Genomic DNA, 17,791 nt, shown 5'->3' with positions numbered 1-17,791 from the left:
CCTGTGGATGTGTGATGGGTTTGTGAGTACGTGAGTTGAGAGTGATGAGAGGAGTGACTTACAATGATTGAACTGTTGAGGCCATCCATCCTGGTGTGGCACTGGGTGGCTGTCCGCTTTTGCAGGGCATTGGTGCTGACCAACACTGCCACTGCCTCCCAAGTTGCATTGGTGATATTGCTGCCCCTCCTGCGGCCAGAGCGGGCTTAGAGGACATCACGGCGGGGCTTCATGGTGTCCAAAAAGCACTCGAGGGATGCACCATTATCCCAGGAGGTGCAGTCTTCTTCCCTTTCGGGGCCATGTCTTCCACGCAGCAGTCCTGAGCTGGAAGCACTGAGAGGTGTGCATGCAGCTGATGAAGTGGTGAGGTGACTGCGTGGTGGGTGAATGAGAGCCCGTCCGCCATTGAAACGGCGGGTTTCCTGGGAATGCATGATTAATGAGGCGGGATTGAGATGAAATGGCATGAAAACCCGCTGTTATGGCCGGCGGGAATAATGTTTTTTTTCCTGCCCACTCCTGCACTCAGTGCAAATCTGGGACTATTCCGCCCATAATCTAAACTGACCCTTCTGTGCATTATTATCAGAGATACTATCTTTTTGCTGAGATGTTCCAGGTGAACATAAATAATTCCATGACATTATTCAAAGAAGGACTGATGAGTTCCCTGGTAGCCTGGCCAACACCACTAAACCGACGTTCCAGTCATTTACCTCATTGCTTTTTCTGTGAACTTGCTGTGCACAAACTGCAGCCATATTCCCTACATTATAACAGTAACTGCTCTTCAAAAATACTTCCTCAGCTGTGAAGTGCTTTGGGATGTCTGCAATGATGCTGAATGCATTGATTCATTCATTGTTATTCGAGAACAAATTCAATTAAGGTGGAGGTATCCTTATTAATTAATGCAAATACTATACTCAGAAACACATCTGAATTACATTTTAATGATGGCAAGTTGATACACTTTCCATTTATTACCCGTTGGTGCTGATCAAATAGTAAACTGTGAAGCAATTTGTAAATGTTTATTTACAGTATATGAAGTTTCACTTAAAACAAACCTGTGGGGAACACAAATGGTGCAGTACCTCAGTAGGGAAGTTCCAAGTTTTAAACACAGGTTGTCGAAAATCTTTAACTTGGAGCCTGTTTCTCTTTTAATTGAACTTAACTGGGACCTATTTCTGTCCCCTGTCTTTTACCTGAGCCTGAATCTTCGGCTTGGCGAGCGGGGGCGGGGCCCACTCGCCGAGGCGTAAAATGATGCGGAGTGACATCGGGCGGGCGTCCCGACATCACCGCGTGTCATTTAGATTTTCAGTTCGGCGGGCACGCAGCCAAGTCAGCTACACGCCTGCCGAACTGTCAAAGCCAATTAAGGCCATTTAAATATCAATTAAACTAATAAACTGAGCTGCCCGTCCAACCTTAAGGTTGGTGGGCAGGCGAAGTGCCCAGGCGGCCTTCGCATTTATCATGGAACCTCATCCATGGGCGGGATGAGGTTTCATGAAGGGTTTATAAATTAAATAAATGTTTTCATTAATGTTCATTGACATGTCCCAACTCATGTGACACTTTCGCATGAGGGGGCGTCTTAAAATGTTTTATTTTCTTTAATGAAAATTTGGGAACTTAAACTAATCTCTCGGAAGCAGCTCTGTGCATGCGCAAAAGAGCGCAGGCCCTGATTCGGGGAACCATCCCCCCCTCCCCCCACCCAACCACACCTGCACCCCCCCCACCCTCCACAGGGAGTGCTCGGCAGTTCCGGGCGAGCATCACACTGGGTGGGCCTTAATTGGCGGTGCGGACCCGATCGGGGGTGCCAATCGGGTCTGCGCCCACCCCCGCCTGCCCCCCTACAACCCCTCCCAACAGGGGGAAAATTCTCCCCCTGGGATTTCCTTTTGGGACCACTCCCTGTCCGTTCACCCCTTTTTGGACGCTTCTCCTACCGGGACACTAGTTTTCCATGGTGCTCCGTTCCCAGTCACCTGATCCTGGTTTTCACTAAGATAAAGGCAAAATACTGCGGTTCCTAGAAATTTGAAAAATAAACAAAAAATGCTGGAAAATCTCAACAGGTCTAACAGCGTCTGTGGAGAGAAAGACAGAGTTAACATTTCAAGTCCGTATGACTCTTTTCACTGAAAAAGAATCATACAAACTCGAAACATTATCTCTGTCTTTCTCTCCACAGATGCTGTTAGACCTGCTGAGTTTTTCCAACATTTTTTGTCTTTATTCCAGGTTTTCACGCCTTTTTTCATTTTTCTTAATGCACAGGCACACTGGGCCTGTCCTGGGCCTGAAGAACTTACAAATTGCAGAAGTGCACATGTGCAGAAAGTCCGAGGTCCGTCGGGAGTTGAAGTTCCCATCCCCTAAGCTCAACAAGGTAAGTATAGTTTTTGTAACAAACCTGGAAAATTAAAGTAAAACTGGGAGTCTAACTTATTCTATATCAACCCTCTGTACACTTCAGTCACTACTGAGCAGCCCAAAAGTGACAAAAATCATATTCTTCCATAGCACTGACATCCCTCATGATAGTAATTGCAACAACTCCAGTCTAAAAGGCAATAATCTATATCATATGTAAACTAGCTCAGTGGCACTGGCAGAGGCTTGTTAACATGTTGCAAGCCTTCTCAGTTAAAAAAAAACTTCTAAAATTAAAAAAAAATTAAGAAATGGACTCTCCTGCAGCCTAAAAGATCCAAATGTTGTTGAGCTTTTCTAAAACATGCTGTGATTCCTTTAAATAGAAGTCCTTCCATTGACAAAATGGCCACGTCACCCCATCCACCCGCCTGCCCTCCCTAATAGGTCAGGGAGCCCTGAAGCAGCCTCTTTATTGTTGTGCTCTGGTAAAGAGCATTCACAATGCCCACTAATTGGGATGGAGGGTTTGGGACCTGAAACTGATTCCGACATCTCACCAGAAGCTAAGCGTGGTAAGATTCTGCCCAAAGCTGCTGATACAGCTGCTATCAGTTAGTCTTAAGATTAGCTATTACCATTAGTTGTGTATGCTTTAGATATCTTATCTCTTCCAGTCTTCATTGAAAAAGGCCTCAACTATATTGTAGTCCATTTAGCAATTGATATTCCTTTCTTACATTCACCCTGCTGTGATAAACAGCTGTCTGGTACATCTGGGTTGCTTTCTGAATGTGCTTTAGCCTAAAAACCCTCTAGCTTAATGTTATGTACAATCATGGCAAAGCACAGCACTGAAGGAGATCATTTGACTCATCAAATTTGTGTTAGCTCTTGCAAAGAGTAATCCCTATATTCCTGAAGGTGTTTATTCCTTCAAGTGTTTATTAATTCCCCTCAAAAGGCAATTATTGAATCTGTATCCACCACCCTATCAGTAGCATATTCCAAATCCTAACCATTCGTTGCCTATGTTGCCTCTTTTTCTTTTGTCAATTGCTTTAAATCTGTGTTCTTTCATTATTGACCCTCCAACCATTAGATCCAGTTTCTTTTTATCCACTCTATCTAAATCCTTCATAATTTTAATCACATCTATAACTATCCTGATAGCCTTATCTGCTCTAAGGGAATAATCCCAGCCTGTCCACGTAACTTTAACCCCTCTTCCCATAACGATTTTCATAAATTCCATTTGTACCCTCTTCAAAGCCTTCACACTCTTCATAAGAACATAAGAATGTAAGAACATAAGAAATAGGAGCAGGGATAGCACATATGGCCCCTTGAGCCTGCTGCACCATTCAAGAAGATAATGGTTGTTCCCCGACCTCAATTCCACCTTCCCATCCCATCCCCATATCCCTTGATCTCAGTCTTGACTTTACTCAATGACAGAGCTTCCATAGCCCTGTAGGATGGAGAATCAAGAATTAAGAAATTACTTTCAGTTCAGTTTTAAATGATTGACCCTAATCCCCCCATCCTAAGACTATGCCCCCTATCTTAAGAGTCTCCAGCATCTACCCTCTTAGCATCTACCCTTTCAAGTTCCTTCAGAATCTTGTATGTTTCAATGAGATCACCTCTCATTCTTCTAAGCTCCAGAGTTTGGTCCACTCTGCTCAACCTCTCATGATAGGACAGCCCTCTCATTCCAGGACCAATTTAGTGAACCTTCACTATATTACCTCCAAGGTAAGTGTGTCCTCCCTTGGGTAAGGAACTGAAACTATATATAATATTCCAGGTGTGAAAATTTGTACAACTGTAGCAAGACTGCCTTACTCTTGCACTCCAACTCCCTCACAATAAAGGTGAAAATTCCATTTGCCCTCTTAATCGCTTGCTGTACAAGCATGCTAACTTCCTATGTTCCTTGTACAAGTACACCTAAGTCTTTCTGAACATCAACATTTAAAGTTTTCTCACCAGTTAAAAACGATTCCAGCTATCTATTCTTCCTACCAAAGCGTATAACTTCACATTTACCTACATAACACTCCATCTGTCACCTTATTGCCGACTCACTTAAACTGTGTTTATTCCTTTGCAGCCTCTTTGTGTCTCTTTACATTCCCACCTAGTTTTGTATCACCAGCAAACTTGGATACATTACTCTCGGTCACTTCACTTCAGTTATTAATATAGATTGTAAATAGCTGAGGTCCCATCACTGAGCTTTGTGGCACCATACTAATTACAGCCTGCCAACATGAAAATGCCCCATCGTTCCCTACCCTCTGCTTTATATTCATTGACCAATTCTCAAATCCATGCTAATATATTGCCTCCAATTCCATGAGCCCTTATCTTGTATAAGAATTTTTTATGCGACAACTTGTTCAATGACTTCATAAAGAAGCACAAGAGGGGTAGAGTAGCAAGATTACATAAAGAGCACAAGAGGGAGAGGAGGGGATGATTGGTGAATGACAGGTGAGTAAACACTTTATATAAAGTTTAAGGTATGTCAGTACAGCTTGGCCATGTGGACTGTGCAACGTGCAGGATGTGGGAAGTTGTGCAGGCACAAAGTGCCCTCGCTGACTACATCTGCAGGAAGCGTCACCAGCTGCAGAAACTTGAGTTCCGGGTTGCAGAACTTGAGCGGCGGCTGGAGTCACTCTGGTGCATCCACAAGGCTGAGGATTACGTGGATAGCATGTTTAGAGAGGTGGTCACACCGCAGCTAAGAAGTACACAGGCAGAGAGGTAATGGGTGACCGCCAGAGTATGTAAGAGAAATAGGCAACTAGTGCAGGAATCCCCTGAGGCTATCTCGCTCTTTAACCACTTTTCTATTTTGGATACCGCTGAGTGAGACGGTTCCTCAGCAGACTGTAGCAATAGCCAAGACTGTAACGCCACGGGTGGCTCAGCTGTACAGGACAGGAGGAGGAGGAGTGGAAGTGCTATAGTGGTAGGGGATTCCATAGGTAGAAGAACAGATAGGCGTTTCTGCAGCTGTAGAAGTGACTCCAGGTTGGTATGTTGACTCCCTAATGCCAGGGTCAAGGGTGTCACAGAACGGCTGCAGGACATTCTTTTTGGGGAGAGCGAGCAGCCTGAGGTCGTAGTCCACATTGGGACCAATGACATAGGCAGGAAAAGGGATGACGACCTGAAAACAGGTTTTAGAGAGTTAGGAAGGACATTGAAAAGCAGGACTTCAAAAGCAGTAATATCAGGATTACTCCCAGTGCCACATGCTCGTGAGCATAAGAATAGGAAGATTGAGCAGTTCAACATGTGGCTGGAGAAATGGAGTAGGAGGGAGGGCTTTAGATTTCTGAGAAACTGGGACCTGTTCTGGGGCAGATGGGACCTGTACAAGAAGGACAGTTTACACCTTAACAGGACAGGGACAAATGTCCACTCAGGGGTGTTTGCTAGTGCTGTTGGGGATGGTTTAAACTAGATTGGCAGGGGGAGGGGAAAATCAGAGAGGAGAGGAGAAAAACTGGCAGTGGGAAGTGGAGAAGTGTTAACTGATAAGGAGGATGTATCAGAGAGTAATATCAAGGTAAATAGAATACTTGGAGAGTCTGATAGAACTAGAGTAGGCTATAGTAAGTTATTAGATGGAGTCAGAGCCACGGGGGAAGTTAAAAAGCCTAAATCAGGATTAATGGGCATGTGTGTGAATGCACAGAGTGTGGCTAATAAGATTGGTGAATTACAAGTACAGGTTGACAAATGGAATTATGATATCATTATATCATTGCTATAACAGAGACCTGTCTGAAAGAAGGGCAGGACTGGGTGTTACATATTCCTAGATACAAGGTATTTAGGAGAGACAGGAAAGGAAGAAAAGGTGGGGTGGGGGTGGGGGGTGGTGGTGGCAGCAATATTGATTAAAGATGATATTACAGCACTGGAGAGAGAGGATATTTCAGAGGGGTCAAGAATGGAATCTCTCTGGGTAGAGGTAAGGAATGAAAAAGGGCAATAACATTGATTGGTGTAGTGGACTAGTGGAAGGGATGTAGAGAAATTAATCTGCAAAGAAATTACAGAAAGATGGAAGAATTATAGAGTAATTATAATGGGGGACGTCAGTTATCCAAATGTAGACGGGGATAGGAATATTGCAAATGGGCAAGAAGGAAGAGAGTTCCTGGAGTATGTTCAAGATAATTTTCTGCAGCAGTATGTTTCCGGTACAACGAGAGGGTAGGCACTGTTGGACCTGGTTCTGGGGAATGAGTTGACCCAAGAGTTGGATCAAATAACAGTGGGAGAGCATTTAGAGGACAGTGGCCATTGTATCATAAGTTTAGATTGGCCATGGAGAAGGACAAGGAGCAATCCAGAGCACGGATAATTAATTGGGGGAATCCCAACTTTGATGGGATAAGAATGCAGCTGAATTGAGTGAGTTGGAATCAAAGGTTGGAGGGAAAGACAGTGAGCTACCTTCAAAGAGATAGTATTGCAGGCAATGTCAAGATCTATTCCCTTGAAAGGGAAAGGTAGGACAAATAAATGTAGAACACCCTGGATGAAGAGGAAGAAAGTGGTGAAGATGAAAAGAAGGAAGTATGCGTATGACAGATGTCAGGTAGAAAATACGATGGAGAATCAGGCTGAATAAAGAAGGACCTGAGGGGAAATGAAAAAAAATAATCAGAAAAGCAATGAGGGAACATGAAAAGACACTGGCAGCAAACATTAAAGGGAATCCCAAGATCTTCTATAAGCATCTAAATAATAGAAGGGTGGTAAAAGAAAGGGTAGAGCAGATTAGGGATAAAGAAGGAGACTTGCACGTGGAGGCAGGAGATGTAGTGGAGGTATTAAATGAGTACTTTGCAAAAGACGAGGATGCTACCCAGGCTGAGGTGAGAGAGGAGGTAACTGGCACACTCAAGGAATTTACAATTGAGAAGGAGGAGGTGTTAGAAAAGCTATCTTTACTTAAAATTGATAAGTTACCAGGACTGGATGGGATGCATCCAAGAATACTGAGGGAGGTGAGAGTACAAATTTCAGAGGCACTGGTGATAATCTTCCAGTTGTCCTTAGACACCGGGGTGGTGCTAGAGGACTGGAGAATTGTGAATGTTATACCCTTGTTCAAAAAGGGATGCAAGGATAAAGCCGGCAACCACAGAGCAGTCAGTTTGACTTCAGTGGTAGGAAAACTTCTGGAAACTATATCAATCGAGGCATACATTATAAAAGTAGGGAGGTCATGTTGGAGCTGTATAGAACCTCGATGAGGCCAAAGCTGGAATACTGTGTGCAGTTCTGGTCACCACATTATAGGAAGGATGTGATTCCACTGGAGGGGGTGCAGAGGAGATTCAGCCTGGGATGAAACATTTAAGTTATGAAGAGAGGTTGGATAGACTTGGGTTGTTTTCGTTGGGGCAGAGAAGACTGCAGGGCAACCTGATTGAGGTGTACAAGATTATGAGGAGCATGGGCAGGGTGGATAGGGAGCAGCTGTTCCCCTTAGTTGAAGGGTCAGTCATGAGGGGACATAAGTTCAAGGTGAGGGGCAGGAGGTTTAGGGGGGATGTGAGGATGGTGACGGTCTGGAATGCACTGCCTGGGAGGGTGGTGGAGGTGGGTTGCCTCACATCCTTTAAAAAGTACCTAGATGAGCACTTGGCATGTCATAACATACAAAGCTATGGGCCAATTGCTGGTAAATGGGATTAGGTAGGTGGGTCAGGTGTTTCTGACGTATCGTAGATGGGCCAAAGGGCCTCTTCTGCACTGTGTGATTCTGTGATTCTGTAATATAGTTTGGGACAAAATCAATAATCACTTAGACAGGTGCAGGATAATTAAGGAAAGCCAGCATGGATTCATTAAGGGAAAATCATGTTTAAGTAACTTGCTGGAGTTTTTTGAGGTGGTGCTGGAGAAGGTTGATAGGGGAAATGTTGTTGATGTGGTGCATATAGATTTTCAAAAGGCATTTGATACAGTGCCACACAACAAACTTGTGAGCAAGATTCTCGTTCATGGAAAAAAAGGGAAAGTAGGCACTTGGTTAAGAAATTGGCTGAGTGAAAGGAAACAGAGAGTAGTGATAAATGGTTGTTTTTCACACTGGAGAAAGGTTTGTAGCGGAGTTCCCCAGGGGTCAGTATTGCTCTTCTTGATACATATTAATAACCTAGACTGTGGTGTGCAGGGCATGATTTCAAAATTTGCAGATGATACGAAGATTGGAAACATTGTCAAATGTGATAAGGATAGTCTTGAACTTCGAAATGACATAGACATATTGGTGGATTGAGCAGACAAATGGCAGATGAAGTTCAATGCAAAGAAGTCTGAGATGATTCATTTTGGCAGGAAGAATATAGAGAGACAGTATAAAATAAAGGGAGAAACTCTAAAGGGGGTACAGGAACAGAGGTGTAGAAGTCATTGAAGGTGGCAGGGCATTTTTTAAAAATTCATTTTACAGGATGTGGGCTTCACTTGCTGGGCCAGCATTTATTGCCCATCTCTAGTTGCCCTTGAGAATGTGGTGGTGAGCTGCAGTCCATGTGGTGTAGGTACACCCACAGTGCAGTTAGGAAGGGAATTCCAGGATTTTGACCCAGTGACAGTGAAGGAACAGCAATATATTTCCAAGTAAAGACAGTGAGTTACTTGGAGGGAAATTTCTGGGTGGTGGTGTTCCCATCTATCTGTGGCCCTGATCCTTCTAGATGGTCGTGCTCATGGGTTTGGAAGGTGCTGTTGAAGAAGCCTTGATGAATTCCTGCAGTGCATCTTGTAGGTGGTACATACTGCTGCTACTGTGCGTCGGTGGTGGAAGAAGTGAATGTTTGTGGGTGTGGTGCCAGTGGGCTGCTTTGTCCTGGACGGTGTCAAGTTTCTTGAGTGTTGTGGGAGCTGCACTCATCCAGGCAAGTGGGGAGTATTCCATCACACTTCTGACTTGTACCTTGTAGATGGTGGACAGGCTTTGGGGAGTCAGGAGGTAGGTTACTCGTTGCACTATTCCTAGCCTTTGACCTTCTCTTGTAGCCACAGTATTTTTATGGTTAGTCCAGTTCAGTTTCTGGTCAATGGTAACACCCAGGATGTTGATAGTGGGGGATTCAGTGATGTAATGCCATTGAACATCAAGGGGCGATAGTTGAATTCTCTCTTGTTGGAGATGTTCATTGCCTGACACTTGTGTGGCATGAATGTTACTTGCCACTTGTCAGCCCAAGCCTGGATATTGTCCAGGTCTTGCTGCATTGGACATGGACAGCTTCAGTATCTGAGGAGCCGCAAATGGTGCACAACATTGTTCAATCATCAGCGAACATCCCCAGCTCTGACATTCCCGTGGAAGGAAGGTCATTGATAAAGCAATTGAAGATAGCTGGGCCGAGGACACTACCCTGAGGATCTCCTGCAGCGATGTATTGGAGCTGAGATTACTGACTTCCAACAACCACAACCATCTTCCTTTGTGCTAGGCATGACCCCAACCAGCGGAGGGTTTTACCCCTGATTTCCATTGATTCCAGTTTTGCCAGGGCTCCTTGATGGCACACTGTCAAATGCTGCCTTGATGTCAAGGGCAGTCACTCTCACCTCACCTCGGGAGTTCAGCTCTTTTGTCCATGTTTGAATCCAAGGCTGTAATGAGGTCAGGAGCAGTGTGATGCTATGGACCTCTGGAGGAGGCCGAGATGGATCATCCACTCTGCACTTCTGGCTGAAGATTGTAGCAAATGCTTCAGCCTTAACTTTTGCACTGATGTGCTGGGCTCCTCCATCATTGAGGATGGGGATATTTGTGGAGCCTCCTCCTCCAGTGAGTTGTTTAATTGTCCACCAATATTCACGGTTGGATGTGGCAGGACTGTAGAGCTTAGATCTGATGCATTGGTTGTGGGATTGCTTAGCCCTGTTTATCGCTTGCTGCATTTGCTGTTGGCGCACAAGTAGTCTCTGTGTTATAGCTTCACCAGGTTGACACCTCATTTTCAGGTATTCCTGGTGCTGCTCCTGGCATGTTCTCCTGCACTCTTCATTGAACTAGGATTGATGGTAATGGCAGAGTGGGGGATGTGCCAGGCCATGAGGTCGCAGATTGTGTTTTTTCAGTACAGTTCTGCTGCTGATGGTCCACAGCGCCTCATGGATGCCCAGTCTTGAGTTGCTAAATCTGTTCGAAATTTAACACAGTGGTAGTGCCACACAACGCGATAGATGTGAAGGTGGGACTTCGTCTCCACAACAACTGTACGGTGGTCACTGCCACTGATACTGTCATGGACAAATGCATCTGTGGCAGGCAGGTTGGTGAGAATGAGGTCAAGTATGTTTTTCCCTCTTGTTTCCTCAGCACCTGCTGTAGACCCAATCCAACAGCTATGTCCTTTAGGACACGGCCAGCTTGGTCAGTAGTAGTGCTATCGAGCCACTCTTGGTGATGCACATTGAAATCCCCCACCCAGTGCTTCCTCCAAGTGATGTTCAACATGGAGGAGCACTGATTCATCAGCTGAGGGAAGGCGGTATGTGATAATCAGCAGGAGGTTTCCTTGCCCATGTTTGGGCTGATGCCATGAGACTTCTTGGGGTCCGGAGCTGATGTTGAGGACTCTTAGGTCAACTCCCTCCTGGCTGTATACCACTATGCTGCCACCCCTGCTGGGTCTGTCCTGCCAGTGGGTGGTGTCTGGGACATTACCTGTAAGATATGATTCTGTGAGGGTGACTATGTCTGGCTGTTGCTTGAATAATCTGTGAGACAGCTCTACCAATTTTGCACTAAAACCTAGATTTTAGTAAGGAGGGTCAACAAGGCAGAGATTGCCGTTGTCATTTCCAGTTCCTAGGTCGATGGGTGGTCCATCCAGGTTCATTCCTTTTTTGTGACTTTGTAGAGGTTTGTTCCAACTGAATGGCTTGCTAGGCCATTTCATAGTCAACCACATTGTTGTGGGTCTGGAGTCACATGTTTTTTCAATTGTATTCAAATTCCACCATCTGCCATTGCAGGATTCGAATCCAGGCTCCCAGAGCATTACCCTGGGTCTCTGGATTACTAGTCTAGTGACAATACCACTATGCCATCATCTCCCCATGAGAGAGAAGTTAATAAAGCATATGATATCCTAGGTTTTATTAATAAGCGGATTGAGTACAGGAGTAAGGAAGTCAAGTTAAACTTGTATAAGACACTAGTTAGGCCTCATCTGGAGTACTGTGTCCAGTTCTGGACACTATACTTGAGGAAGGATGTGAAAGCATTGGAGATAGTACAGAGGAGATTCACAAGAGTGATTCCAGGGATAAACAACTGTAGCTATGAGGATAGATTGGAGAGGTCGGGTCTGTTTTCCTTGGAGAGAAGACTGAGAAGAGGCATGATAGAGGTATTCAAGATTCTGATGGGTATGGAAAGGGTAAATAGTGAGAAACTGTTCCTTCTCAAGAGTGCATCAAGAACTTGAGGGCACGGATTTAAAATATTGGGCAAAAAGATTAGAAGTGATGTGAGGAAAAATTGTTTCACCTAGAGGGTGTTTGTAGCCTGGAATGAATTTCCTGAAAGGGCGGAGGAGGAAGGTTGGATCAAGATATTCAAAAGTGAGTTGGATTCCTATCTGAAAAGAAAGAATATGCAAGGTTGCGGGGATAGGCAGGAGAGTGGGATTAGGTAGATTGCTCTTTCAGCGGGTCAGTGCAAAGTCAATTGGCCAAATGGCCTCCTTCTGCACAGCAAAGATTCTGTGATTCTGTAATGCCTTTTCGAAATCCAAATATAATACATCTACTGGTTCCCCTTTATGTACTCTACTAATTAAATCCTCAAGACTAAAGCATGGTACCTAATATTGGACATCTGATACTCTGTAGATTAATATTTCTTTTTTGCATGCTTGGGAAGGTGGGAGATTGTGTCTGTATTGTTTTTGCATTAGTGGGTATGTGGAAATATTTGTACATTTTAAACCTTTTATTAATATTTTCTACATCCCTACCTGAGCGAGTTTCAGCAATAAAACTAACGCTTTACTTATTAACTTAAGGAACCTGGTTGCCTTATTTCTTACACTGAGCTATACATAGTTAAGTACATATTGAGTTGGCAATATTACATTTTTTTAAAAAAACTTTGTTAAAACCAACCCGGGAGTGTGACAAATAGAGGAGTCAGCTCACCCCTCCTAACCTGGCAAAGTAAAAAGTAAAGTTGGGAAAAAATATACTCATGGATAGTCCAGATGCTTGTTTACAGCTGAAGGCACACTTTCCAGATAGCTGCTGGTTCTTGGATTTCTCTCTAGAGTCGTCATTTTGCAGTTGTAGCTGGTTGATTCTCTTTTCTTTTGGATACAGTGGAGTTGATTCAGAATCCTCCTTTAAGAACTCTCGGTTTGCAGCAATGAGTTCTTCTGGTGGGTTTTCAAATCACAAACAGCTCAGCTTTGATAAGAGATTTCAAAGAAAAAGAGAGATGGGGTAATGCTGTTGCCCCTGTGGCAGTCTCTCTGACAGTTCAAATCCAGGATCTTTTTACACCCAAGAGCTGGGTCACATGACCTCTCTCTGGTTTCAATCTGGGCTTATTTTAGCCACTGTCTCTGAGAGCTTTGTAGATTCTGTGTGTTCATAAAACAGCTTGTGCCCTTTGCAAATACAACATAGTAGCTGCTGTAGTTCAGTATACTTTGCTTAGCCAAAATATCCTTTTCAAAAAGCTCAATACATATGTGAATGCCCAGCCATTATGAAATAATATATTCAATATAACCCATCTTCATAACAGTATCAAATCAAAAGAAAAAGCGTACAATTCTATGAAGATTAGCGGCAGGTCAGAAGATTGAGTAAAGTATCAAAAGCAGCAAAGACTTACTTTAAAAATAAGAGCAAAATTAGTGTACTAGCAAAAGCTAGCTAGAAATATAAAACACAGAAAGTAAGAGTTTCTACAAGCATTGGAATAGAAAATGAGTAACTGAATAAGTGTTGGCCCTCTAGAGAGTTAGCCTGGGAATTAATAATGAGTAATAAGGAAATACCAGATGTATTTAACAGATATTTTATGTTTTTCTTCACTATAGGAAACATAAATAACATCCCAGAAATGCTTGTAAACCAAGAGGTGGAAGTAGGAGAGGAACCTAAACAAATGCAATCACCAGGGAAAGGGTACTGAGAAAATTATTAGTACCAAAGGCTTGACAAGTCCTCAGGACCTGATGCACTTCATCCTAGGGCCTTAAAAGAAGTGGCTGCTGAGAGAGTAGATGCATCGGTTTTAATTTTCCAAAATTCCCTAGATTCTGGAAAGGTTCCATCAGATAGGAAAAAAACAAATATAACTCCTTTATTCAAGAAATGAGGGAGACAAAAAGCAGGAAACTATACGCCAGTTAGCCTCACATCTGTCATAGGGAAAATTTTAGAATCTATTATTAAAGAAGTCATAGCAGGGTACTTAGAAAATCTTAATGCAATCAGGCAGAGTCAACATGATTTTGTTAAAGGGGAATCAGTTTGATGAATTTATTAGCATTCTTTGAGGAAGTAACAAGCAACATGGGATAAAGGGGAACCTGTGATGTACTTGGATTTCCAAAAGGCATTTGATAAGGTGCCACATCAAAGGTTGTTATGCAAAATAGGAGCTCATGGTATAGGGGGTAACATATTATCATGGATGAGGGATTTGTTAGCTAACAGAAAGCAGAAGGTAGGGATAAATGGGTCATTTCCAGGTTGGCAAGGTAACCAGTGGAGTGCCACAGGGGTCAGTGCTGAGGCTTCAACTATTTACAATCTACATCAATAACTTGGGTGAAGGGACCAAATGTATGGTTGCTAAATTTGTTGATGACACAAAGATACGGAGGAGAGTAACTTGTGAAGAGGACTGCAAAGGGATACAAATAGGTTAAATGAGTGGGCAAAAAATTTGGCAGGCGGAGTATAATGTGAGAGAATTTGAATATGTCCCCTTTGGCAGGAAGAATAGGAATACAGCATATTATTTAAATTAAGAGAGATTGCAGAACTTTGAGGTGCAGAGGGATCTAACTGAATTAAGATATAAAATTACCAATTTTATATATGGCATAGCTCATCCAAACAATAAACAAACTGTAATGACTGAGAGACATTGAATCTTGATAACATAAAGACCCTAGTCTAATGATCTGTACATTATTCTACTTTGCACTTTCTACCATTCCTTGTATTTTGCATTTTGTTGGAATGATTTATTGGCCAGCATTTCCTGATCAGTGAGTGGGGGGCAGGGTCCGCTCACCGATGCGTAAAATGATGCAGGATGGCGTCGGGCAGAACTCCCAATGTCACGCCACCTCATTTTAATTTTCAGGTCCGTGGGGGCTCAGCAGAATCAGCTGTGCGCCCGCCGGACTGTCAATGGCCAATTGAGACCATTGACAAAGTAGTTAAAGTAATTAATCAACATGCCCATCCAACCTTAAGGTAGGCAGGCAGGCAGGCCAGGAGCCCTGGCGGGCTTAAGGAAAAGCATGAAACCTCATCCAAGGGCGGGATGAGGTTTCATGCAGGTTTTAAAATGTTTAATAAAATTGTCAATGAAAGTGATGGACATGTCCCAACTCATGTGACAGTGTCACATGAGGGGACATGTCAGAGAAGTTTATTTCTTCTGTTTTTAAAATTTTTTCAGGCGGAAGCCGATCTCCCTGAGGCAGCGCTTAGCCTCAGGGAGATGAGTGCGCTCTTTCGCGCACATAAAATGGCGGCGCGCCCCCGATTGGGGGCTCTGATCGGAAGCACGCCTCCATGCGCCTGCTCCTAAACTTCCCACCCGACGGGGGGAAAATTCTGCCCACTCTAAAATTTCCCTCAATTCAGCCCTTGATCGTGATTGACTGATTGAGTTTTAAATAAATAAATCTTTAAATTGAAATTGGGATATATCTCTGGCTAGTAAAAGAATATTTTACTTTAAGAAAACTTCTAAAATTTTCAGGTTAAATGTCATTGTCACATCTAACAAACAAAACATTCCCATGATAATGCATCTGTTAATGATTTGGTATGCATTGTAATTGTTTCAGTTTGTTTTAATTTTACATTAATTTAGAATCTTAGGCCAAGATACAAAAACCTGAAAGGCACCGTGATCCCAATGTATCAGCATGTTCATGGAGTGTGTGCAGGATATCAGTCAAAAAATATGAAATCGATGCACCTTTGACCTGGTTTGGAGTCAAGACTGTGCTGCATTGCCACCATTGTTCGTTGTGCTATGAGGTGCTCTGCAATTTTGGAGACATAGTTGGTTTGGGCAATTGGCGCAAGTTGTCAACGGATGACGATTTCAGAATAGGAACAACATATGCTTGTTGCACTGTGTTGGAACTCTCTGTTGCATGTGTGACATATTGATTATGCCCATCAAATGTTCAGCAAGTTCATAAGGGAACTGATCGATAAGTCTTGCTGAGACATTATCAGGATCACTTCCGTCATAAGATTAAGGTTCTCATTTAGAATAATAAGAAAGTTACGATGCAGAAAGAGGCCATTCAACCCATTGTACCTGCACCAGCCAAAAAGAGAAAAAAATACTAGCTGCTCATTTTAATCCCACTTTCCAGCACTTGGTCCATAACCTTGCAGCTTAAAGCACTTCAGATGCAGATCCAGGCACCTCTTAAATGATTTGAGCATTTCAATCTCAACCACCAATTTAGGCAGTGAATTTCAGACACCCACCACCCTCACCACCTTCTGGGTGAAGAAATTTTTCCTCATGTTCCCTCTAATCTTTCTATCAATCACCTTAAATCTCTGCCCCCTGGTAATTGACCCCTCAGCTAGGGGACTCAAGTCTTTCCTGTCTGCCCTATCTAGGCTCCTCATAATTTTGTACACCTCAATTAGGTCACCCCTTACACCCCTTAGCCTCCTCTGTTCTAAGGAAACATCTCTAGCCTACCCAATCTCTCCCCATAGCTGCAATTTTCAAGCCTTGGCAACATTCTTGTAATTCTCCTCTACACTTTCTCCAGAGCAATTATGTCCTCCCTGTAATGTGATGACCAGAACTGTATACAAAATTGCAGCTGTGGCCTAACCAGCATTTTATACTGTTCCATCATTACATCCCTGCTTTTGTATTCAATACCCCGTCCATATCCTTTCTTGACCATCTTGTCCACCTGTCCTGCCACCTTCAAGGACCTGTGGACATGCGCTCTAAAGTCTCTCACTTCCTCAACCCCCCTCAATAACTTCCCATTTATTCAGTATCCCCTTGCTTTGTTTGTCCTCCCCAATGCATTGCCTCATACTTTTAAGGATTGAATTCCACTTGCCATTTTTCCGCCCACTCAACCAAACCATTGATATCATTCTGGAGCCGACAGCTAGCCTTTTCACTATCAACTACATGGCCAGTTTTTGTGTCATCTGCAAATTTCCCAATCATGCCTCCCACATTTAAGTCTAAATGATTGACATAAACAACAAACAGCGAGGGCCTCAACACTGAGCCCTGCGGAACACCACTGGAAACTGTTTTCCATTCACAAAAACACCCGTCGATGATTACCCTTTGTTTCCTGTCACTGAGCCAATTTTGGATCCAATCTGCCACCTTCCCCTATACCCCATGAGATCTCACTTTCTTGACCAGTCTGCCATGTGGGACTTTGTCAAATGCCTTACTGAAATCCATGTAGACAACACCCACTACGCTACCCTCATCAATCCTCCTTGTTACTTCCTCAAAAAATTCTATTAAGTTAAGAAGATGCGATCTTCCCCTAACAAAGCCATGTTGAATATCCCTGATCAACCTCTGCCTTTCTAAGTGACAGTTCATCTTGTCTCTCAGAATGTTTCCAATAATTTGCCCACCACAGAAGTCAGACTGACCGGCCTACAATTTTCTGACTTATTCCTCGCACCCATCTTAAATAATTTTACAATGTTTGCAGACCTCCAATCCCCTGGGGCCCCATCTGTATCTGGTGAGGATTGGAAAATGCTCCTCAGAGCATCCGTTATTTCCTCCCTGGCTTCCTTCAACAGCCTGGGATACAACCCATCTGGCTCTGGTGATTTATCCACCTTCAAGGGGCCCAGCACCTCCAGTAATTCCTCTCTCTCTATCCTTATTGTATCTAATATTTCACACTCCTCCTCTTGAACTAGAATGTCTGCAATCCCCCTCTCTTTAGTGAAGACAGAGACAAAGTACTCATTGAGAACCCTGCTCACATCTTCTACATCAAACTGCAAGTTACCGTGTACATCTCTGATGGGCCCTACCATTTCCTTAGTTATTCTCTTGCTCTTAATGTACTGGTAAAACATCTTAGGATTTTCATTGTTTTTG

This window comes from Cetorhinus maximus, chromosome 7 (genome assembly GCF_964194155.1).
Source record: "Cetorhinus maximus chromosome 7, sCetMax3.hap1.1, whole genome shotgun sequence".
Taxonomy (NCBI): domain Eukaryota; kingdom Metazoa; phylum Chordata; class Chondrichthyes; order Lamniformes; family Cetorhinidae; genus Cetorhinus; species Cetorhinus maximus.
Note: the sequence above shows the minus strand (reverse complement) of the source record.